Genomic DNA, 25383 nt, shown 5'->3' on the forward strand with positions numbered 1-25383 from the left:
AGGGATTAGCTTCCGACAACCATATAACATGACAACTTTGCTCCCCCAGAATAAGGAGTGTATCTCTAGAGTCGTGTGAAAACAATAGACAGCTATTTCACTCAGTCAATCGTGCATGCTTAGTTCCACCAGAGTGCAGAGGAATAGGGAGATGGGCGTTTTCAATAAAAGGTGTTATTTTATTGAGCAGTCTTCTTTCTCATGCAAGAGAAATGAATTGCCACAATTGCAATACTTATCATGAAGTAAAGTGCGTACAGTAAGAGGAGTATTATGAAATAATACTGTAAAAGCATTGATATGGTTTCTTAGCCAATGATACTTTAAAATGGATAAAAGATTTACATACATAAAAACATTGACTAACGAACTCAACTGGTGCTTCTAAGATACGCCTACCCCAGTGTACCTGACCAAAGCCTAATACGTGGGAAGGAGTAAGTAAGTTGCAGTTTTAAGTTAAGTTAGGTTTTTGCCAAGAATCTGAATCAAGAATTCTCTCTAAGGTTTGAATCAGCTCCGTACCTTGGTTATAGAATGAAGGAGGTCTTGTATCTCGTTTCCCAGGACTCGATCTCCCAGTAACCCGCAAGGGTGACTGGAAAACACCAGAGCTGGATTTCTCGGCATGAGAAAGGGCAGCTCTTCTCCAGTGTGTCAAAGGGGAGGGGCGGCTTCCTTCGGCTCTCGCATCAGCTGTGATTCGGATAAGTAGATAGCCGCTCTGCTCCACACCACCGTGTGTTTGCTTACGGCAAGTGTTGGTATATTTATACCTGGAAGGTGCCGTGTTTGACGTAAGGTTGGACATAAGACGTCAATAAAAGATGTCACTAAGAACTGAATGTTCCTTTAGTGTTCACAGGAGTTCAATGACAAATCAAAACAAAAGACATGGGGAATTCCCAGGTTGCTGAAGGTTTGGTGTGTCGAAAGAACTCGTTGTGCTCTCTAGGAATCTAAGGAAGTAGCCTTGCCGTATTTGGGCTGCGTGGGCTATTACTGAATATGAGCAAGATTCGTATGTCTTCATTAGGGCACGATTTATCATAACCGCATAAAGACATGAATCAGGAATATTTAATTAGGGTCCTAGATACATTCACAACAGAGATGGGTGCCCTCGATGCTGCGGTGACAATATACCTACGTGCATGACATGGGTACTTTGACTATGGTATATGTTCTTTTGTCCACCAGGGTGTCTGATGTAGGCAGGACACATATTTCAGTGTGACTGTTGTGTGTTGTTGTTGTACAGGGGTTGCATGAGGGGAGATGTTTAACTTACCTCTGATGTTGACTGCAATTGGTGTTTTATCTGCTGGTAGTGGATCAGGTACAGCAGCAGCAGGGCTTGTAGAGCAGGATCCATTATGGGCAGGAACTTGTAGAGGTGTCCCAGACTCAAGTTTCTCTCTTTGCAGTGTGATTCCGCCCTCTCAGATGAGTTTGTTTTACCGTGGCATACTGATGGGCTGTTTGACACATCGTGATCTGTTTGGTGGTCGGAACATCATTCCGCATGGCGGGCTTTCTCTATTGGCCCCCTCCAGTACCATTGAGAAGGCAATTTGTGGCAGATCCAGAAACACTGTGACGGCTGAAAAAAGGGCTATATTTGCCCATTGTAATATGGCGGTCGAGGGCAGTCGCGAGGCTCGCTCCCGGAGTAACTAAATGGAAGTTTTCTGCCACCGCTGAGGTCCTACAACTGCCATCGTAATCAGCCCCTCTGTTATTTGATTTTTCAAAATGTTTCTTTTGAAGTTATAAATGTTTCTTTTCTTAAAAATGAGAAACATGGACCATTGTTGTGTTCATGCTTTCATTTCTAAGGCGCAACAAAAAAAGTTGTCTCTGTGACATGTCTGTCAAAATTAAAAGTTCACCTATGCATTGAATGCTCAAGACTAAGCAAAATGCAATATCAATTGCTTTTCTAGTTAACCTCTAGGCTATAATGAGCACTTAGAGATTGTTTACATACAGATGTTACTGCAGTGACACTGCAAGTTAAGTACTTTTTCACTTCTACTCTTTACGCACTTACAATTTATGGGCCCCATGTTATTCCTTGTGGGAATTTAATTATATGAGTAGGCTTTTCAACCCGTCAAATCATTTTTTTAGATACCGCTGTTGCAGCTCTGGCCTACAGCAAAATCACAACTGGAGGAAAAGTGATATTGTTGACATTTTGACCATATCGCTCCAGTGGCATCACACGAAGGGATAAGACAGCAACTTTCATCCCTTAGTGATATTTTTAAACATTCGTTATTGAAACTCAGGTTGGAACGCACTGCTCTGTTCTTAGCATCAGAGGAACAGGGGTGGACCTTGTTCACTCTTATATCAACAAATGAATCCAGACAACTAGCTGGAAAGCTACCTTAGAATTCTGAATTATGTGCATATAAGTACCTAGAAGCATGAGCTACCCCATAAATGGCACCCTTGGCCTTAAGTTTAATGAGAATGTTTGCCAAAAAGGCCTGCAGAAATAACAGTGTTTCAAATACCAAACAACACAATTGAAAGCGCCTATTTCAGGCGAAAAACATGAATGCATATGTTAAACAAATGCATAAAGCTGGCATTAAACTCCGTGGGTTAAAATCTATGCCTTGCAATCAAAAATGCCCTGCAAGTGACAACTTTAATTTCCTGCTAGGCCATCTCAGCCTTCATCTTACCTAGGTCGGGAAATTGAGTTTCATTTAATTTGGTAATAGTAACATCTATATTATACTGTTCTTAGAAACTGAAGAAGTATGATATGAAGCACAATCTAAAACACATCGTTACTGCTTTTGTATTGTTGTTGTGAGGCATGTCTTATATTACTCATGGTCTGCTTAAATATGACTTCGAAGTGTCACTAAAGGTTCAGTAAATTTACCATACAGAATTTCCATGTTTTCTTCTGTCACTCTGTGTTCCAAAGAACAATAATTTGATGCCATCTTACCGAGTAAAAAAAATGTATCCCACTGTTTTCCTACTGCTTTAGACCCTATTACATTTTGAAGGGTATGAATATTAACCTTCATTTGTCAAAATATTAGGCTAATGCTAGGTGTTAACAATGTATTCTGTGTCAGATTCAGATTGGGGTTTTGAGTATGCTTCTCAAATCACAGCTTTCCATTCCGCCGGGTAAATATTGTTTCAGTTCAATGGACAGCATTTTTCTTCCGAGTGCCATTAAGACCCCATCCTGCCTTCCTCTCTGTGTGCTGACAGTGCCACTTTGATAAGGCTGGTTGGTTCCATTTGCATCGGACACCTCTTCTGCATATAGATTGATGGCTTTAATCAGCGAATCAGGAGAAAGACTTGGGCATAAATCAAAGTCAGTCTCTTCCTTTCTGAGTTTCTGATTTCCTTCGTGTTGATGCGATGGAAAGATGTCGCTTAAAGGTGAAGCTCAGGTGAATATTCTGCTTGATCTTTGAAACGTCACTAATGCTGGAGTATTTCTATTTTCAGCGCCATGTTGCCTAAGCTTCTTCTATTAAGCACAAAAGAGTTAACCCCAATTTTTCCACTTCTTGCTCACTGAACGAAACATTTGATGCGACCCTTGGTAATTTGAGATCCACCTGACGCCTGCCATCTTCAAAGAGTAGAAAGTATTGTAGAGCGATCGATCATGTATATTGCATTCTAGTTTAGGCAAGTTACATAGTGGGTGTTTTGAAGTGAAATTATATCTGATATATATGCAAACAAATCCTGTTGCCTGAGTCCACTTTCCCCAGAGGGCGGGAAAACAAACAGGTGCGGACCACAAGCAGCTTGTTGAAGTGAATGCTTTATTTCACAATGACCACCTCTATGTATATATATATATATATATATATATGTATGTATGTATATATATTTTAACAAAATAATAATAAATACAGCGCGTCGCCCCCTCAGATGGTAAAAGATACTCACTTGATGTTGGTGCCATATGGGGAAAAAAGAAGCAGTTCCCACTGCGCGAAGGTGGTTTGAGTTGGATTACCATCTGTCTCCTGCTTTGGCCTGCCGGAGGAAGTGTGCTTTCCGTGGCCAGCAATGTTTGGGACACCACCAGGTGTATGAGTATGCGGATCACTGTATCTGCATTTACGGCAGGAAGCACAAAATCCTGACATGGATAGTTGCATGTATGGCACATTCCTAAGCCATGGAGGATGGGCCAGTATTGTAAACCAATCAGTGAGGATCTACTTGGATTTATTTCTAACCTCCAGGTGTAATATCTTTTAAAGTGAAGCGGGCACTGAGGAAAGCCACGAGGCTGAAATGCGTCTACCCAGCGTTTCACGAAGACAGAAAGAGTTTGGGCCATATGTAGGTAATCTTTAATTACCGATTCTTAAATACCGAATTTTACCGATTGGGTATTTAAGAATCGGTGAATAGTATGTAGGTAAAAATTCGGTAAATTTTACCGAATCGGTAATATTCGGTATTACCTATTCGGTATTTACCGATTCGGTAATTCCCATTCATTCACTATTACCAATTCGGTAAATACCGGATCGGTAATAGGGGGAACATATTCAAGGGTGGCAGGGTGTCACATTGACACCCTGTTGCACCCCTGAATCGTGCATGTGTGCACTTGTGGCACACATACATGACCTAAGGGCATGTATGTCTGCCACATGGCACTTTAAAAAAGGCACAAAATAGCTTTTTGAAGGGTTTCGATATTTACCACCATCTTGTAGTTGGTGGTAAATAACGAATCCTTAAATCAAAAATGCACTCACTTGAGTGCTCCCTACATAGGATTTAAGGATTCGGTAATTTACCGATTCCTTAAATTACCGAATCGGTAAATTACAGAATCCTTAAATCCAGCCACCTACATTAGAAAAAGCGAAATACCGGTCGGTAACAGCAAATTTACTGATTTTCTGCCATTACCGACCAGTTTTAAGCTAGCTACATATGGCCCTTTGTCTTTAGCCTGAATTGCAATTAATATTCAACCTTTTGCCACCGGGCAGTTGTTGGACCTGTTCTTTTGAGTGAGATTGGACTCTATGTTAGACCGGTAGCAAGCACTGTTTCCCGGCACGCCCTTTCATTTTGGTGCAACGCGCCTGGCTTGCAAAGTGTGGACTTTGTTAAAAAATACAGTACGTCACCCTCTCAGATGGTACAAGATAATCACTTGTTGTTGGTGCTATATGGGGAGAAAGGAAGAAGTTCCCACTGCATGAAGGTGGTTTGAGTTGGATTACTATCTGCCTCCTTTTTTTTGTATATATGGGAAGGTGCACCAGAATGAAGTCAGAGAGCTCCAAATATATTCAGAATATCCTTGATTGTGCTTGAAGTTAAAACATTGGACATCAGCCAACGCATTTCATTCCACAGCTGGAACTTCGTCAGGGCTTAATTAGTTCAATCCTGGTCCGAGGTCTGTGTACATAAATCAATGTGAACAGAGATCCAAACAGATAAGAACAATACCAAAACCGCTAATAAAATAGGTTGTGGACATATAAGTTCTATAATGTCCCACAATCCTCCACGCGCCTTGATTCGCGTTAATGACCCAAAATGTTGGTCCAAATCCTCCACATCCAAACAATCGCAATAACGCAATGGACAAGATTTGTCTGTGGGCTGTATTGCAGGTGGCCAATGTAGCAGCCAATCGTCATGGTCACTATCGGCGCCAGACATTAGGAACTGAAGTGCTGAACCCTGGTCAGCCACATTCTGCCTTTTTCTTGGATTTATCATCTGCCTCCTGTTTTTGGCCTGCCGGAGGAAGAGTGCTTTCCATGGCCAGCAATATTTGGGACACCACAAGGTGTATGAAAATGTGGATCAGTGTATCTGCACTTACAGAGGGAAGCACAAAATCCTGACATGGATCGTCAAGGTATGGCACAATTGATGTTGGTGCCATATGGGGAGAAAGGAAGCAGTTCCCACTGCGTGAAGGTGGTTTGAGTTGGATTACCATCTGCCTCCTGTTTTGGCCTGCCGGAGGAAGTGTGCTTTCCGTGGCCAGCAATGTTTGGGACACCACCAGGTGTATGAGTATGTGGATCACTGTATCTGCACTTACAGCAGGAAACACAAAATTCCGACATGGATCGTTGCAGGTATGACACAATTGTAAGCCATGGGGGATGCGTCAGTATTGTAAAACAATCAGTGAGGTTGTACTTGGATTTATTTCTAACCTTCAGGTGTAATATCTTTTAAAGTGAAGCTGGCACTGAGGAAAGCCGCGAGGCTGAAAGCGTCTGCCTAGCGTTTCATGAAGACAGAAATACTTTGGCTGAAACGCGTCTGCCCAGCGTTTCATGAAGATAGAAATACTTTGTCTATAGCCTGAATTGCAATTAAAAGTCAAACTTTTGCCACCGAGCAGGTGTTGGACCTGTTCATTTGAGCTGGCATATATAGTAGTTAAAGGTGCTTTCACTGTTTATTTTTTAAGCCTGCATATTCAGTAATCCAATGAAAGAAAGAGGTGACACAGCAGGTCCTAAATCAATTACGTTATTTACTTTCTTTTTAGGTGCAAAGCATGCCCTTATACATACATACATACATTCATATAAATGTATATATATATATATATATATATATATATGTATATGTGTATATATATTAATATATATATATTGATATATCGCCAGTAGGTAGTTATAGTTAGGACCTAGTTTCCATAGGAAATGCGCAACATTCTATTTGGAATATCTTTGGCGCCGGTTGACGAATCTTCGCGAAATTCTCCAAAAAGATGGCCCGCTCCTATCCTGAACGTTTCGGGGTGATTCGTCAAGCGGGGGCTAACAAAAAAGGGGCGTCCCAAAATGTGTTTTCCCATGCAATTTTCCATAGGGACATTTAGCCGCGGCTACAGCCCGAACTGCTGAACGGAATTAAACCAAATTTGGCAAAAAGGTAGAGTTTGGTTCACAGTTCAAGCTTTTTGTTAAATGGTGTAAATCCGTGCAGTAGTTCATGAGAAAATCAAAAGTAAAATCATAGATATATCTATGGACGAAGTAGGGTACGCCTATCCTCTGAGGATCATATGCGTACCCTTACGAGCACGAGCTGCATGCTAATTGGCTTTAACATTATGTACGTGGGGGGCTCACAGCCCCCCTGCAGCCCCGGGGACCGCCACCCCCAGGGCTTCTTTTAAAAAAAAAAGAAAAATACCTGTGTGGGGAGGCTCAATCCCCCCCACACACCCAGGGACCGCCACCTCCCTGGGGCACTACATTTTCAAATTTGGGGGTCCGTGACAGACCCCCCAGCCCCGGGGCCCACCACCCCCCAGGGCTTTTAAATGTTGGGAGGGGGGGCTGCGCGGCCCCCTCCCAGCTCCTGCAGTGTCCCGGGGTGCCTACCCGCGGGACATTGTTGCTATGGTAGGGCGAGTGCCTCGCCGCTCCCACCCTACCATAGCAAACTGCTTTGGTTTTTGGAAGAGAGAGCAGGAAACCTGCTCTCTCTTCCAAAAACCAAAGACAATTGCTTTTCTACATGGGGAGCAGCATGTTAACTGCTCCCCATCTAGAAAAGCAATGCCTGCTTTTGCAGAACACGGGGAGCCGGCAGGGACCGTGGGGAGATTGGGGACCCTCCATGGTCCCCAACGGAGTGGGCCAGCCCTAGGAGATGGGGTCCGCAGGGCTACAAATGGCCCAGTAGGGGGGCCATGCGGCGCCCCCCTCCCAACATTCAAAAAAATAAAATAAAAAATGGCGGGACCCGGGGCCAAAAGTGGCCACAGGAGGGGGGCAAGGCAGCCCCCTCCTAATACATATTTTTTTTTTTAAAAGACCCATGCCCCGGGGGATGGGGTCCCGGGGGCAGACTATGGCCTTGGGAGGTGGACGACGCGGCCCCCTTCCCGATTTTTTTTTTAAATAAAAAATTAGAGGCAGGCCCTGGGGGATGGGATCCTCAGGGCCCAAAAATTTGAAAAAGTAGGGGTGCTGCACAGCCCCCCCTTCTTATTTATTTATTTTTTTAAATACTTGCATTGTGCCATAGGCCACGCCCCCTCAGTGCACCACTCTGCAAACGTGCCCCCTTCGCATTTGCACAGGGGGAAATAATTCCCCTTGAATACTGGGGGTCCCTCAGGGCCAACTAGCCCACCAGGAACCTCCAGTATGCTCCAGGGGGCTGCATTGCAGAGAGGTGTTCTGAGGCCACGCCCCTTTTTACATCTCTCTGCAGCCTTGTGGTGCTTATTGGGGGTACCTGGTGGGATAGTTGGACCCCAGGGACCCCCAGGAATCAAAGGGACTTAATTCCCCAACTTAAAACGCGCCACGGGGCGCGTTTGCACAGTAGTGAAGGGAGGGGGCGGGGCCTGAGTTCACATGTGTGCAAAACGCGCTGTGGTGCGGTTGAAGTGTGGGAATTAATTCCTTGTCAATACTGAGGGTCCCTGGGGCCCAACTAGCCCACCAGGTACCTCTAGTAAGCACCACGGAGCTGCGTTGCAGAGTGTTGTAAAAGGCACGTGGCCTCTAAACACCTCTCTGCAACGCAGCCTCCTGGCGCATAATGGAGGGACATGGTGGGCTAGTTGGACCCCAGGGACCCACAGGATTGAGGAGGAATTAATTCTGTAACTTAAAATGCGCCACAGGGTGTGCTTGCAGACCTATCACCATAGGCCGCGCCTCCTTCCTTCACCACTTTGCAAACGCGCCCCGTGGCGCTTTTTAAGTTGGGGAATTAATTCTCTTTCAATACTGAGGGTCCCTGATGGCCAAATAGGCCAACAGGTTTCTCCAGTATGTGTCAGGGAGCTGCGTTGCAGACAGGTGTTCAGAGGCCACTCCCCTTTTTACACCTCGCTGCAAAGCAGCTCTGTGGCGCTTACTGGGGCTGCCTAGTGGGCTAGTTTGACCCTAGGGACCCTTAGGATTGAAAGGGACTTAATCTCTCAACTTAGAACAGTGACAGTGTGCATTTAAACAGTGGTGAAGGGAGGGGAGGGGCCTGATGTGATGTGTGCAAACGCGCCCTGTGCTGCGCTGTAAGTTGGGGAAAAAATTCCACTTCAAACCTAAGGGACCATGGGGGCCAAGTAGCCCACCGGATGCTTCCAGGAAGTGCCACTGCGCTGCGTTGCAGAGAGGTGGTGCAGGCCGTACCCCTTTTTACACCTTTCTGCTGCAGCTCTGTGGCGCTTAATGGATGTACTACGAATTCCAATTTACTCACCTGTTATCAGGAGAGACCTCAGTGCAGCATCTTTGAGCCCAGTACTGATCCTGAAAAGTAATTCTAACCATACTTACCAGTAACTTGAATTTCCTTCCATAGGCTAACATTGACTGGTTTCACTTGGAAATTCTTCTAAGTGTGGAGTTATGCAAATTTAAAATATTCACCTAAAATCATCAGAACAACAAATTCCGATGTACTCACCTGTTATCAGGAGATAACCCAATGCTGCATCCCTTAGCCCAGCACTGACTCTGAAAAGTAATTCCAACCATACTTACCAGTAACTTGTATTTCCTTCCATAGGAATCCATTGTCTGGTTTTCACCAGAAAAGTTTCGAAGTGTCTATTTTCACAAACTACAGATATTCCTAAAAAATCGCCTGAATGACTTAAACGCATTCTTTCAACTGTTTACAGGAGATGCAGCAGTGCTGGATCTAGGATCCACCACTGAGTATGAAATAGTAACGATAACACTACTTACCTGCTAAGTGAATTTCCTTCCATAGGGTAACATTGACTGGTTTCACTTGGAAATTCTTCTACGTGTGGAGTTTTGGAACTTTAAAATATTCACCTAACATCAGCCGAACAACAAATTACGATTTACTCAGCCGTTATCAGGAGAGACGTCAGTGCTGCATCTTTCAGCCCACTACTAATTCCTGAAAAGTAATTCTAACCATACAGTAACTTGAATTTCCTTCCATAGGCTAACATTGACGGGTTTCACTTGGAAATTCTTCTAAGTGTGGAGTTTTGGAACTTTAAAATATTCCTATAAAATCAACCGAACTACGAATTCCGATTTACTCACCTGTTATCAGGAGAGACCTCAGTGCTGCATCTTTCAGCCCACTTCTGATCCTGAAAAGTAATTCTAACCGTACATACAGTAACTTGAATTTCTTCCATAGGCTAACATTGACTGGTTTTACTTGGAAATTGTTCTAAGTGTGGAGTTTTGGAACTTTAAAATATTCCTATAAAATCAGCCGAACTACGAATTCCGATTTACTCACCTGTTATCAGGAGAGACCTCAGTTGCATCTTGCAGCCGTCTTCTGATCCTGAAAAGTAATTCTAACTGTACTTACAGTAACTTGAATTTTCTTCCAGAGGCTAACATTGACTGATTTCACTTGGAAATTCTTCTAAGTGTGGAGTTTTGGAACTTTAAAATATTCCTATAAAATCAGCTGAACTACGAATTCCGATTTACTCACCTGTTATCAGGAGAGACCTCAGTGCTGCACCTTTCAGCCCACTGCTGATCCTGAAAAGTAATTTAACCGTACTTACCAGTAACTTGAATTTCCTTCCATAGGATATCATTGCCTGCTATATAAAATATACATACATTAAAAAATATATCAAATTAAAAAAAACAAATATTACAATTTCAATATTTAAAAAACCCTTTTTTTCAATTTATATTAAAAATATGTAATGTAATTTAAAAACTAAAATATTTAAAAATTAATAGTTTAAAACAACGTAGCAAATCAGTATAAAATAAATATAACAATTAATACATTTAAAAATTATCATTTACAAAACCTTTGAGATTCACTGAAAAAACCATAGGTTTCAGCCACCTTATAGTTAGGAATTAGCATTTAAAAAACCTTAGAAATTCACTAGAAAAACCATAGGTTTCAGCCACGTTATAGTTAGGAATTAGCATTTAAGAAACTTTAGAAATTCACTGAAAAAAACATAGATTTCACGCATGTTATAGTTAGCTGGACATTTCACTCATACAAAACCATTGAAATTCCATGTTATAGTTAGTTCAGCTAACTATAACTCGCGCGAACGCAATGCACTGCTGATGATGTCACTTATTACATCACTCATGACATGGTCAGTGACATCACTCATGACATCACTGATGACATCTCAAATGACATCACTGATGACATCACTGATGACATCATCCTTGTGAAAGAGTGGCAGACCTCCTCTCACCGTAATATAACCTTTGATACACACATTCAAAAATAGAAACTAAAATTTTCAAAAAAATGGAGATACCAATACCAATTACAACAACCTATTCAGTAATTCAAACATCTACATACACATCCACTCATTCACCAACAGTTCTATATAGTCACTCATACATGTACTCACTCATCATACGTACTCATACACCTATAATCCTGTTACACACCGACACTCATCCATAGAGTTACTTAAACACATACTCACACATGCAAATAAACTATCAAACATCCATTTACTTGCATATATAGCTATACTCACACCACTATATTTACTTCTACAGAAACGTACACATACTTACTCTCTTAAACAATCACATAACAACAACTCACATATACTAGTTTAAAACATATGTAGTTACTCATAAAGATACTATTGAGACAGTCATTCACTCACTAACACACCCATAGACACACTCATCCACCCATACAGTCCTGCACACATGCTGTCTTCAAAACAAATACAAACAGTGAGTCAGTCATTCATGCATGGCCCACCACATGCTGAAGCAAGCTCCAAGGCCGGGACTCTCATCCTTGGCAGCCAGAAGGTCGCACATTTGATTCTTGATATTAAAGTCACCTCCAAGTATAATGCAAGGTGTCCATGTAGCCAACTCCACATCTAAAAATTCAAAAATTTCAGGGCCATCCCCTGTGGAACCATATATAGAACCTAAAGTTATCCATTCCTAGCCAACCATACATTCTACCAGAGCCCATCTCCCCCAAGCATCCTCTAATTTCTTCCTAGTAGTGGTGCCCCTTCGCCTTGCTAGTATTGCCCCCCCCTATTCCTAGAGCCTTGTCTCGAGAAGGCTAAGACTACGAACCTCAATTGCTCCAAGAGATGTATCTCAGATGCCATAATATGCGTTTCTTGTAAAAGTAAGAAGTCAACTGCAATCGCGACTCGATCTGAATAGTGAGCCCTGCCGTCCGCGGTGTAAGCCGGAGGCAGCGGTCAGCAAGGGCCCACAGCCACGTGGCGTTGAGTTGAGCTGTACAGTTAGTGACACCAGAAGCACTCAGCGTGTGCGCAGCCTACGATGATGCGTGGCCTGGGCTGGCGGGCTGCATTGGTAGCAATGTCTTTTGTCTAATGAATTATGCCTTAATAAGGGTACGTGGCGATGACTTGTGGTGTACTGAGTTAGTGGTACCAGAAGCACTCAGCGTGTGCGCAGCCTGCGATGATGCGTGGTCCGGGGGGGCCGCACTGGGAGCAATGTCTGTTGCCTACTGGACTGTCTCATCTGCATTCGCGACTCGATCTTAATGGTGAGCCCTGCTGTCCACAGTGTACATCGAAGGCAGTAGTTTGTACAGACATAATTCTGAGGTGCTGTGCCGCTGGGTTCGCAGGGGGCCTGTGTCGAGGAGGCCGGTGGTCAGATTGGCGGCCACATGGCAGGGTGAGGGCAGCCGCTCTGACAGATGTTTTGGCCTTCCCAGAAGTGAACCATTCCCAGAGCCCAGGCCTATTTATTCACACTCCTATGCTGGAGTGGCGTACGTTGGACCAGCCGACTCCCCTTCCGGTTCCTCTTACATGGGGGGCGACCCAGCTACATGACCGAGATTTTCCCCACTGCCTGAGGTAACATGGTTGAATCCACTGTCCACAACACTACAAGCACCAGCAGTATATGTACACATGGAGAGGTCTGTGTGCTGCATATGAGGTCTGTCCAGAACATCACCGGCGATTTCTGCAGTTTTCACCAGGTTGAGAATGGGATGATAATTCTTTCGCCACTTTTACTGCGCTAAAGTGTAGATAACTCAGCGATAAGTCCTTGAGAATACGCCCCATCCTTTTTTGTTTTGTTTTTTCATCCAGAATCGTGCAGCCAGCTGCTTTACAAAAAAAATAGTCAACATTTTTTGCCCATGGGTGTTTTTGTGGGATCCCCTGAGCAGGCCTAGGGGTTCAGGGTGTTTGTACCCTGCCCACTTTTCTTGTTTTTTCATCTTTCTTTTGTGATTCGCATGTAGCTACAATAAAGACCTAATAAACACAAGGGCTCATTTTAGAGTCACTCTATAACCCAGCAGTGGGGACTTATTGCTGAGTTATCGGCACTTTAGCGCAGCAAAAGAGGCAAAAGAATTATCGGTCCATTCTCGAGTGGGGGCACACTGCCACATTGCCCACAGGCTGACGGTACCAACACAGCGGACTATCTACATCCTTCCGCAGACAAAGCTGCTGGCTGTGCTGCAGCTGTTGCCCTCTGGTACCTTCTAACTAACAACTGCCAGAGTCGGAAGAGTCTCACAGCCAGCCCTAATAAAGTTCCTCACACGTCTTGGATGCATGTCCACAAAAACAACGTAGGGCCCCTGTATCCGCACCACCCACTCGTCCTAATTTGTAGTATTCCAGCACAACTAATCCTAACCCCAGCCGTTGCTTGACGCCTCTGTGCTCCAGATCCAATATTGTAGTCACTGAAATGGGGGTGCACCAGGTCATAAAGTCCACTAGTCAACAGTAGTGGAAAAACAGACATTTATTACAAAAACATAAATTAACAACACAAAAACATCAAACAAGTAACATTCCCAAAGGGGAATATCAAAAAGGCAACTTGTGGATCCAAATAACTGTAGATCGTCCTGGAAATCCACATATCCACATTCAGAAACCTGTTGGATAAATGGTGAGAATGGTCAAGGGTTAGTATGGTCACAAATGTGATATGGTACAATGTCTTGCACTTGGACAAACCGGAATGCTTACTGGTATTATCAATCCTGCACAAAATGACCGTAACAGAAGTTTGTGTGGTCATAACCTTCGTCGGAAAGAAAAGGAACTTTACAACCACACGAACTTCTGTTACGGTCTCATTATGCAGGATTTATCATAAATGTAAGTATCACAGTTCATTTCAAATCGATACATCTGCATCTTCATTTTACGCACACTGTGCAGGGACAGCTGGAGACCAAGCAAGGTAACCACACCATAGCAGGCTCCCTGCATGTGTTGGGGCAATTGACTGCACACATGTACTACGTGTGCCCGCTGTCGACACTGTACACAATCACCGCAACAGAAACCACATGCATTCTAACTATGTGCAGGCAAAAGTGGACCACTGGGGCCTGTACAAAAATGTCGTTCCAAACTTCTCAGGCAGTGTGCATGATTCCTACATCTTTCACAAGCATCCTAGCACTAGTCCCTAGACCAGTCTCCTAACCAGCGATGACTGCCCGACCCTGCGCACCCTGACCTCAATGCTCACTTGCCGGCACCGGCGTGTCTCCAAGAGGGTCCACCATGTTACAGAGCAACCTCCTCAGCCGTCACACTCAGGCCCCAAGCTGATCCTGCTGCACTGCGCCGAGGAGTCATGTCTGTGTGTTATACATGCAGTTCAGCTGAGCTCACAATTCAAATCGGGTTAATGATTGTCAGGATGGTGCATCGCCGAAGCTACCTCCTCAGCTGTCGCTGCATTCCGCGGCACAGGCCCACAGCGCATTCTGCTGCACGGTGCCGAGTAGTCATCTCTGTGTGGCATACACGCGGCGGTCCAGTGGAGCTCACAGTTCAAATTGGGTCTTGATTGCCAGGTTGGTGTATCAAGGCCTACGCATCATCGCAGGCTGCACACAGCTCAGCTCTACTGGCACTAACTCAGTTGAACTCAAGTCATCACCGCGTGCAGGAGCCCCATGTCAGGCAAAGTGCCTCGGCTGCCACCAACTCTGTGTATTTCAAGTCATGGGAGAGAATGGAAATTGCCTCCAGAATGTGCGCCCGCCCCTTTTTATTGGCAGGATGACATTTCCTGTGATGCCTGTGCTGCATGGGTGTAGTGTGGGTGTAAACTAGCCATGAGGGTGTGGCTGTGGCATGCTGACGACTAAACCTGTGATCAGCAGATCACTACAGGAAAGATCTGGGACATGTAGCGTTGTCATTCCTTCCCTTAAAAAGTGTAAGCAGAGTGGGCTGGCTGAAACGCGCGTCCTTCATGACTTCACCAATATGGCGGTTTCAATCCAATCACCCACTGAGATAGGTACACAATAGGTGCGCAACTCCACTTTTTTCTCCCCAAAAATATATTTTAGTATTTAATAAAAAAAGAAGACATTATATACTTTTAATTACAAACACAAAACATTACAAAAACTATTTTTAGAATATTAAAGTTAGAAAATATCACAAAGAAAAATCAAAATTATTGAAAAAAACATACGTTTAATGAACATTACAATTATAAATTAGCATTTACAAAACCTTTGAAATTCACAAAAAAAAACACAGGTTTCAGGGATGTTGTAGTTAGAAATTAGCATTTAAAAAACATTCGAAATTCATTGAAAAAACCATAGGTTTCAGGGACTTTATAGTTAAAAATTAGCATTTAAAATACCATAGGTTTCAGGGACGGTATAGTTAGTTGGACATTTCACTCGTACAAAACCAGTGAAATTCGGCCGTTATAGTCAGTAGAGGTAACTATAACTCGCACCCCTGCAATACACTGCTGATGATGTCTAATATTACATCACTCATGACATGGTCAGTGACATCACTGATGACATCACTGATGTCGCTGACCATGTCATGAATGATGTAATATGTGACATCATCAACAGTGCATTGCGAGGGCGTGAGTTATAGTTAGCTCTACTAACTATAACGGCCAATTTCTCTGGTTTTGTATGAGTGAAAGGTTCAACTAACTATAACGTCCCTGAAACCTGTGTTTTTTACAGTGAATTTCAAAGGTTTTCAACGCTAATTTCTAACTATAACATGCCTGAAATCTATGGTTTTTTAGTGAATTTTTAAGGTTTTTTAAATACTAATTTTTAACTATAACGTCCCTGAAACCTGTGGTTTTTTCAGTGAATTTCAAAGGCTTTTTAAATGCTAATTTCTAACTATGCCTACAGAAGTAAGACATGGAGAAAAGGAAGAAGGGTACAGAAGGAAGCAAGAGAAATGCAGAAAGAAGCAACAGAAGTCCAGAAAGAAGAAGAAAGGTGCAGAAAGCAGCAAGAGATGAGCACAAAGAACCAACAGAGGAGCAGAAAGAGGTCTTTTTGCTAAAACATCATGTGCCCCCAAGTTTTTGCTGAGAGGTACTGGTGGTAACTGACTCTGACTAACCAGGCCAGGAGCCAGTGCTATGATGAAAGACACTTAGAATACAATGAAAACACCTATATACACTAGGGTACACTATAGGTTGGGGTACCCCTGTGATTGGCATGACCTCTCCTGTAAGGCCCCAGTACATAATAGGGCAGCGGGATTAAAACTACCTCTAACTAAGAGGTGCAGAAAGAGGCAAGTGGGGTGCAGAAAAAAGCAAAAGCATGCAGAAAGAACCAACAGAGGTGTAAAAAAAAGCAATAGTGGTGCAGAAAGGGGTAGGAGAGGTGCACAAAGAGGCAAGAGAGGTACAAAAAGAGGCAGGAGGGGGTGAAGAAAGAAGGAAAAGAAGTGCTGAAAGAGGCAAGAGAATTACTGAAAGAAGCAATAGAGGTGTAGAAAGAAGCAAGAGAAGTGTAGTAAGAGGCAAGTAAGGTACATAAAGAAGCTAGAGCAGTGCAGAAAGAACCAACAGAGGTGCAGAAAGAGAGAAGAGGGGTAGAGAGAAAGGCAAGAGGGGTACAAAAAAAGGTAGGAGGTGTGCACATAGAGGCAAGAGAGGTACATAAAGAGGTAGGAGGGGTACAGAAAGAAGGAAGAGAAGTGCTGAAAGAAGTAATATGGGTACTGAAAGAAGCGCAAATCGTGCAGAAAGAGCAAGAAAAGTGCACAAAGAGGCAAGAGACTTATACAAAGAGGCAAGAGAGGTACATAAACAGGCAGGAAAGGTGCAGAAAGAGGGAGGAGGGGTGCAGATAGAGGCAAGAGGGGTGCTGAAAGAGTAAAGAGGGGTGCAGAAAGAGGCAAGAGATCTGCAGAAAAAGCAACAGAGGTGCTGAAAGAGGCAAGTGAGGTGCAAAAAGGTGCAAGATATCTGCAGAAAAAAGCAACAGAGGTGCTGAAAGAGGCAAATGAGATACAGAAAGAAGCAAAAGAGGTACATAAAGAGACAACAGGGGTGTAGAAAGAAGCACGACAGGTGCAGAAAGAGGCATGGAAAGTGCAGAGTGAAGCAACAGAGGTGCAGGAAAGAGGCAAGTGAAGTGTAGAAAGGAGCAAGTGAGGTACAGGAAGAGCCCACAGAGGTACAAAAAGAGGCAAGAAAGGTGCAGAAACATGCAAGAGAAGTGCACAAAGAGCAAAAGAATTGCTGAAAGAAGCAACAGCGGTGTAAAAAGAAGCAAGAAAAGGGCACAAAGTGGCAAGTGAGATGCAAAAACAGGCAGTAAAGGTACAGAAAGGGGGAAGACGAGTGCAGAAAGAGACAACAGTGGTGCAGAAAGAAGAAAGATAGGTACAGAAAGAAGCATTGAAAGTGCAGAATGAAGCAAAAGGGGTGCAGAAAGTGGCAAGAGAAGTTCAGAAAGAAGCAACAGAGGTGCAGAAGGAGGCGAGAGAACTGCAGAAAGAGGCAAGAGAGTTGCAGAAATAGGCAAAGGAAGTACAGAAAGAGGGAACAGAGGTATAGACAGAGACAAGAGAGGTGCAGAAACAGGTAAAAGGGATGCAGAGAGGCAAGAGGGGTGCAGGCATTTGCAAGATATGTGCAGAAAGAAGCAAGAACAGTGCACAGAGGTGCAAAAAGGTAGGTGAGGTGCAGAAGGAGGCAGAAGTACTGCAGAAAGAGGTAAGAGAGTTGCAGAAACAGGCAAAAGAGGTACAGAAAGAGGGAACAGGTGGGCAGACTTGAAGGACTGGGTTCTTTAAGACCCAGCGGTGCCAGGGCACAACACCTGAAACCTTCGTGGGTAACCTGCTCCGGCGTACGAATGACAGAGACACGGGACACTTCCTTCGGCGTCAAAGATTCAAGGTTTATTTGCTGCAGGGAACACAGATATCACGACAAGTACAACTCGTGCAACTTGGGGAGACTGCTTCAAATTGGTTCTGTGGATCGCTCCTTTTATACAGTTTTTACCCATAGGACAACATGGTACACAAAGGTTTACAACCCGGTTCCCACCATTATCCCCCAGAGGGGTCGCTTTGGTCACTTTGATACACATAAGGTCCGGAACATAAGTGCGGAAACATTTGGCAGTTCCCAACTGTAAAAACCCATCTTCCCAACATTAGTGCATTCCAATCGGCAGTAAAACAGATCGAAATAGGAACAAAGACAGGTGCAGAGGAAGACGGAGACAGTGGGGAGATCGGAAAGGGTGTAAAAGGGGAGGTATCGGGAAACACGAGATGCAGGCATCAAAGGGACGTGCCTAATGAGATGCACGGCTGAGACAATAAACCGGCACAGCGAGATGAGCCTCGAGCGGGGCCATCTGCCTTACAGTATCATCCCCCTCGTCATAAAGACACTTACAAAGGACATGTGTCTTCCGCAAATATCTTGGGAGTCCCAGGGTCGCGAAGCGGACAGCGTCCGTTCGCTGGCTACTTGAGGGCAAGAGACAAAATGGATGCCGTATCTAAGATGGAACCCGTGGGTACAGATGAAAAACCCACATAACAAACAAACGGTTTAAGTTAGCACAGCGAAACTGCGCACACTTACTAAACTCGTCATTTGCGGTTCATAGATACCAGACTCGACCATATTCGTGCGAGTCAAAACCACCACTTACAATTGTCACGGAACCTCAGACGCTCCTTTTGCCCTCATGTAGGCAAGCACTAGTCGGAATCATATTCGATATTCATCAGACCATCGAGATGTTGCTGTAGCATAGCTCTGTCCAACCGAGTCCCCTTGGTAACAGGTGGCTGTCTCATACACGTTGTAGCACAGAGGCCACATAAGGCAGGACCGCACTGCACACAAAGGCAACACGTGAACAGGAACACCACAACGACTCCGATGATCATCAGAATCTTCCAACCCCAAGTCGGCATCAGGCCCCAAAACCACCCAAGTAGCGTCCAATCCCCTACATCCACGTGTATGGATTCGGAGATCTTATGCAACTTCGAGATGGCTTGATAGACAGTCGGAGCGTTATCAGGAATGAAAATGCAGCAGCTCGAATGGATCACCTTACATACCCCACCTCGATCTGCTAAGATGACATCTAAAACCATACGGTTTTGTAACGTCATAAGTCTATCCGCCTGAAGTTCAGTGGTGATATTACCAAGGGCACTGGCAGTAATATTAGCTGTTGATTCTACCACTCGAGTCAACTGTCTCAGGTTCCTACTATTAACCATAGGTCCCCAAAACGGGAGGAAACCCTTGAAAAAGTCTCCTGCCTCTTGACCGGCAGTATCCTCTTCGCTAATTACGCCTCTCACAACTCTAGTCTTATGATAATCGGCATCTACAGTGAACGTCGGAGGCAACAGATTTGCAATGAAGCATGAGCCCATGAAGTCAGCGGGCAACCATGCGTATGCACGATCATGGCAGATAAAGTATGTACCCTTGGCAGCCAGAAACACAGGGGACGAGAACATCGGCAGAATGTAATTTTCAGTGCAAGCACTCGCTCCAAGTCGGGCTTGCGATCTTCGGCCACGACCTATGAGACAAAAATTACCAATGTGGGGTACGACCCATATCGGAGGCGAGCTTTTAAGCTGCTTTTCACTGGTGAACACACTATATTCGCCTCTACTTAGGACCCTATAGGCTTGTACCTCTTCTTCGGGAATAAGCGAGGGATCATAGATATCGCTATCTAGGTCCTCTATTGCTATCGACAAAGGTTTTTGATACGAGGTAGGACCAGAGTAGGGAGAACGTGGTTCTCGAATGGGGTGGAAACCCAGTGCGCTTCGAAACATTGTCTGAAATGCTCGAGCAGACCCTTGGGAACTATACGGTAACACCAGATATGGAATTCCCTTATCCGTAGTATGTGGCATCAACCCACACACCCAACAATTAGTAGTGTTAACCACTAGCTGATGCTGATGAAGGAGCTGAATAAAGGAATTATTGCGGAATTCTGCACGTCTAGCCTGCTCGTGTTCAGGTAGGATATGAAAGGAATGAGGAGAAACAGTGGAGGTAAGTTTAGGGTCAGGAGTAGGAGTGGGTGTAGCAGAAGGTAAGAAGTAAGACATCGTGTAATACACCCCACCCGCCAATAATGCAGAAGCAGTCAAAAACAATACGAATAATTGGAATATAAAACATTTGGTACGACTGAGTTGCTGCAGCTTGAATCTATGAGCCTGAGCTCCTTCCAAATCCATCAACTTCGAGAATGCCATTCCCTATGACCGTCCGCAACGTTTCTTGACGCACTTCGTTCTGTGTAGCAATAGTCAATCCCTAGGAATTCCCAGGAACCGACGGTCTTTAACCTAGCGTCAAGACCTACTATCCAGAAGGAAGTACGCGCGCGGCCCTACGGCCTTTAATGCACAATATATATATGTATGCAAAACAATGTCTCTCAGCTGTGGAAGCAAAAAGTATAAGGAATAAAGCTCAATGTTTATGTACAAAATAATTACAATGGTACGAATGTTCAAAACTGATCACGGAAAACGGGATAATGCAGTTGTCAATACAGCAAAGCAGGATCTTTTATTAGTCTTTAGTGCTAGATCGCAAAAAGTATCGGGTTTTCCCAGGACGTGTCTGTTCGTCGAACAAAGGATCCGTTGAAGGGACAGCGTCCTGTTGATCAGCTGAATGTTTTGGTCTTGAGTCTTTTGCTGACAATTGTTCAACAGTGTCTCTCTGCTGCACTGAGGATTCTCCGACAGGTTGTGCGTCGCTAAAAGGTACAAACGCCGGCAATCCTTCGGTTTCAGTTGATGCAATGCCTTTCCTCACCCACGAGTCTGCTGGCAACGGGATGGGGACTTTCTTTGTGTGGGTGGCGTGCACCCAATTCTTCTGCCCCTCAAGACGAACTGCAGTTCTCGTGGCAAGGAGGACCTGGTAGGGTCCGGTGAACCTCGAGTCCAAGTTGTTCTTGCGCGAAAAGTTCCGCGTCACCACCCAATCTCCGGGCTGGAGCTGGTGGCCTGGACCCTCCGTCCGCGTCGGCAATGCTTCGTGAACCTGTTGGTGAATTAACCTCAGTTTAGTAGTCAAGTCATGAAGATAATCGATCAACATTGGGTACTCAAGATCACAGAAAATACCTGGCCTAGGAACCCCCCAAACATTCGCAGGACGACCGAACACTATTTCATAGGGACTAAGCCCTACTCTGGAGTGTACAGTCGCCCTAGTTGACAGTAATGCTAAAGGTAAAGCGTCAGGCCACGAAAGACCAGTCGTAGCCTGAATCTTCGCTAACTTTAGTTTAAGGGTGCCGTTATACCCTTCAACCAAACCAGCTGACTGGGGATGATTGGCGCTGTGGAATTTCTGATTAATTCCAAGGCCCTTACACACACTCTTCATCACACTACCCACAAACTCACTTCCGTTATCTGACCACACGACTCTAGGCATTCCATACCGAGGAAAATATTCCTTCAGTAGGATTTTCGCAGTAGACAAAGCAGTATTGTCTTTGAGAGGATAAGCCTCGATCCATCGGGAGAATGCGCAAACCACGACTAAAACGTATTTCAGGTTATTGCATCGCTCCATATGGATGAAGTCCAATTGGATCACCTCAAAGGGACATGAAGGGGGAGCAAAACTGCCAGGAGGAGTTGGGGTTCCTTTGCCAGGATTGTACATCATGCACACCATACAATTCTTCACCAGACGTTCAGCACATTTCGTGATACCATCATTCTTCCATACAGGAGACAACAACTTACAAATACCTTTCGTGCTAATATGTGCTAACCCATGCGCCATTGTCACAACGGCCAGCACATACGCATCCGGTAACATCCATCTTTTCTGATCAGACAAATCAATCCAACAACCATTCGCATCCAACTTTCCCGTACTTTCTTTCCACTTCGTCTTTTCAGCCTCGGTGGCCTCATTCTGAATTGCCTTTACACTCTCGATAGTGTCCTCACACATGCTCGATTCTGTAGGCCACCTAACCGAACTCGTCACATACATTCGAGTGCTAAGGTTCCGGGCAGTCTCCTTAGCAGTCTCATCCGCAAACGCATTACCACGACCAACATCATCCGTCACCTTACGATGCGCACTACATTTAACAATCGCTACTTGCTTAGGTAACGTCAATGCATCCAAAAGATCATTCACAAGCTGGCCATGCTGAATTTTCGTACCATGCGACGTCAAGAAACCTCTCTCTCTCCACAATCGTCCAAAACTATGCGCGACGCCAAATGCATATTGGCTGTCGGTAAACACATTCACACGTTTCCCTTTCGCTAACACACACGCTCTAGTGAGAGCGATCAGCTCTGCAGCTTGGGCAGAATTCTGATTTAATCTTGCAGTCTCAACAACAGTATTCAACGTTACAACAGCATAAGCAGTAGTCACATCGCCATTCGGCAACTTAAAACATGACCCATCCACATATAATGTGCCATCCGGATCTTCCAATGGGGTGTTTTTAAGGTCCACTCGACCTTTTGTTTCTTCTTCCGTCCTCAAGTAACAATCATGTTCTGCTACTTCATCTGACTCTGTGCTAATTGGTAACAAAGTTGCCGGGTTCAGAACATTACAACGTTTTATTTGAATGTGGCTTGCCAACAGCGTCAACTCGTACCCAGACAACCTTGCACTCGTCAAGTGCTGAGTTTTCGTCCGATTCAAAAGAGTATCGACTGCATGCGGAACCATCACCGTAAGCATATTATCCATGACCAATCCTGCTGATTGTCGGATGGAGACCGCGGCTGCCGCTGTTGCTCTCAAACAACTCGGCAATGCTCTAGCTACCGGGTCCAAGGTCGAGGAAAAATATGCACATGGACGTTGCTTACCACCAAAAGGTTGGGTTAAGACACTCAAAGCACAACCTTCTCTCTCATGAACATATAATGTAAACGGCTTGCTGTAGTCGGGAGTACCCAACACAGGAGCCGAACATAATGAATCACGCAGCTCAGAAAAACTTTTCTGACATTCTTCCGTCCATGGTAAAGGAGTCGAAACATCCTTGCACGTAAGAGCCACTAATGGTTTCGCTAGCAATGAAAAATTTGGAATCCATTGCCTGCAGTACGACGTGATACCTAAAAAGGCACGCACATCTCTTTGGGTTTTTGGCACAGCCATGCGCGCAATTGCTGCAATTCTCTCTGGGGTCAACCTCCTTCCCTCCTTTGACAATAAGTGACCTAGATAGGTTACTTCTTGACAACAATATTGGAGTTTAGAAGGGGACACCTTATGATTCAACTCACAGAGATGTTGCAGCAACGACACCGTAGCAATTTTGCAAATGGCCTGAGTATCAGCAGCCACCAATAAGTCGTCGACGTATTGGATTAAGGCCGCACCGACCGGCAACCTAAACGCATCCAGTTGACCCTTCAAGGCTTGACTGTAAATCGATGGACTTTCACAGTAGCCCCGAGGAGCGCGTTTGAACCGGAAGCTGCGTCCACCAAGAGAGAAACCGAAGAGGTCTCTGCTCTCCTCGGCAATCGGGATGCTGAAAAACGCATTTTTCAAGTCAATCACCGAAAACCACGATGCAGAAGCTGGAATCAGAGTCAGTAGCGCCGTGATGTCAGGCACAACAGGAAATTGAGGAACCACAATTTTATTCACCTCCCTTAAATCGATAACAAAACGATAAACAGGCGGTTTTGAAGGATCAGTACGTTTAAGAATGGGCAGTACAGGGCTGTTGCACACGTTTCCCCGAGTCTCTTCAATGACGTCTTTCTCGATCAGATCATAAATGATCGCTAACAGTGCTCGTTCACCATCAAGGGAGATACGATATTGTGGAATACGTGGCAACCGCACATTAGATTTCAACTGAACAACATAAGGGGAGATATCAAGTAGGCCCACATCGTTGGGACCTGTCGCCCACAAAGACGCAGGAAGAGAACTCAATTCCGGTGGAAGCTTGTCGAGAGACAAGTACATGGGAGAGACAACCCTCTCTCCCAACGTAAGCTTTACACCCGCAGGAGAACAATACAAAGTTGCATACAAACGTTTAAGCAAATCCAGGCCCAAAAGATTTTCACCACAACCCGTGGTTAAAATCAACGGAGCTTGAAGCTCACGAGGCCCAATTTTAAGGGGCAAAGGGCACGAAACTGGATTGCTAACAGGGGCGCCAGAGAATCCAACGGAAACATTTGTTAAGCCAGACAAAGGTGCGCCAGGGAGTTTCGAATGCTTAATGGAACTTTTCGCTGCACCAGTGTCCAACAGAAAAGGCTCAACGACGCCCGATGTAGCAACTGCGACGTAAGGCCCTCTCTGATCAACCGGAACTGATACCACTCCCTCTCCTTGTCTTTGGCTGTCCTAGTAATTACTGTCGTCAGGTCCCTGATCGACGTAGTAATCGTCTACATTGTACTGCGCAGATCGTCCTTGCGATGATCCACGTTGATCGAAACAATTATCGGAATTCGATGAGTTATCTGAACGATCGTTCTGAGCACCACGACCTCTACCACGTGGTGCCTGCTGCGAACCACCACGACCTCCTCTCGATGAGTTACCACTATTACGTTCGTTTAGAACAGGACAATTGAATTTAATGTGACCCTCTTGTCTACAATAAGCACATTGATTGTATCCTAACGAGGATCTTTGGGAAGAGGAGTCATTACGAGTTTGGGATCGGTTCGATTGCGGCTGTGATCTATTTTGTTGCGAATTATTCTGATTCGAACGTGGAGGATACGCTTGCTGAAGCAGCACTTTAGTTTTTAGCTCTTTCGTCTTTTTATCAGCACGGTCGCTCTCCTCTTTCTCTCTATTCTCATAATACTGTGCCGTAGCCAATATCTGAGCTGAGGTAGAAACGGCCCATGCACTTTCCGAATTCTTTAATTTATTGCTCAAATCGGGCAGCAAGTTTGAAACAAATTTATCCACGAACAACCTTTGACCACCCTCAGTGCTCATATCCTGACCACTATGGTCGATGAATGCTTCCTCGAAACTCGTAAAGAAGTCGGAAACACTCTCGTCCTTCTTTTGCTTACAAGCTGACAATTTGTCCCAA

The sequence above is a fragment of the Lissotriton vulgaris genome, chromosome 9 (genome assembly GCF_964263255.1).
Source record: "Lissotriton vulgaris chromosome 9, aLisVul1.2, whole genome shotgun sequence".
NCBI classification, from domain to species: Eukaryota; Metazoa; Chordata; class Amphibia; order Caudata; family Salamandridae; genus Lissotriton; species Lissotriton vulgaris.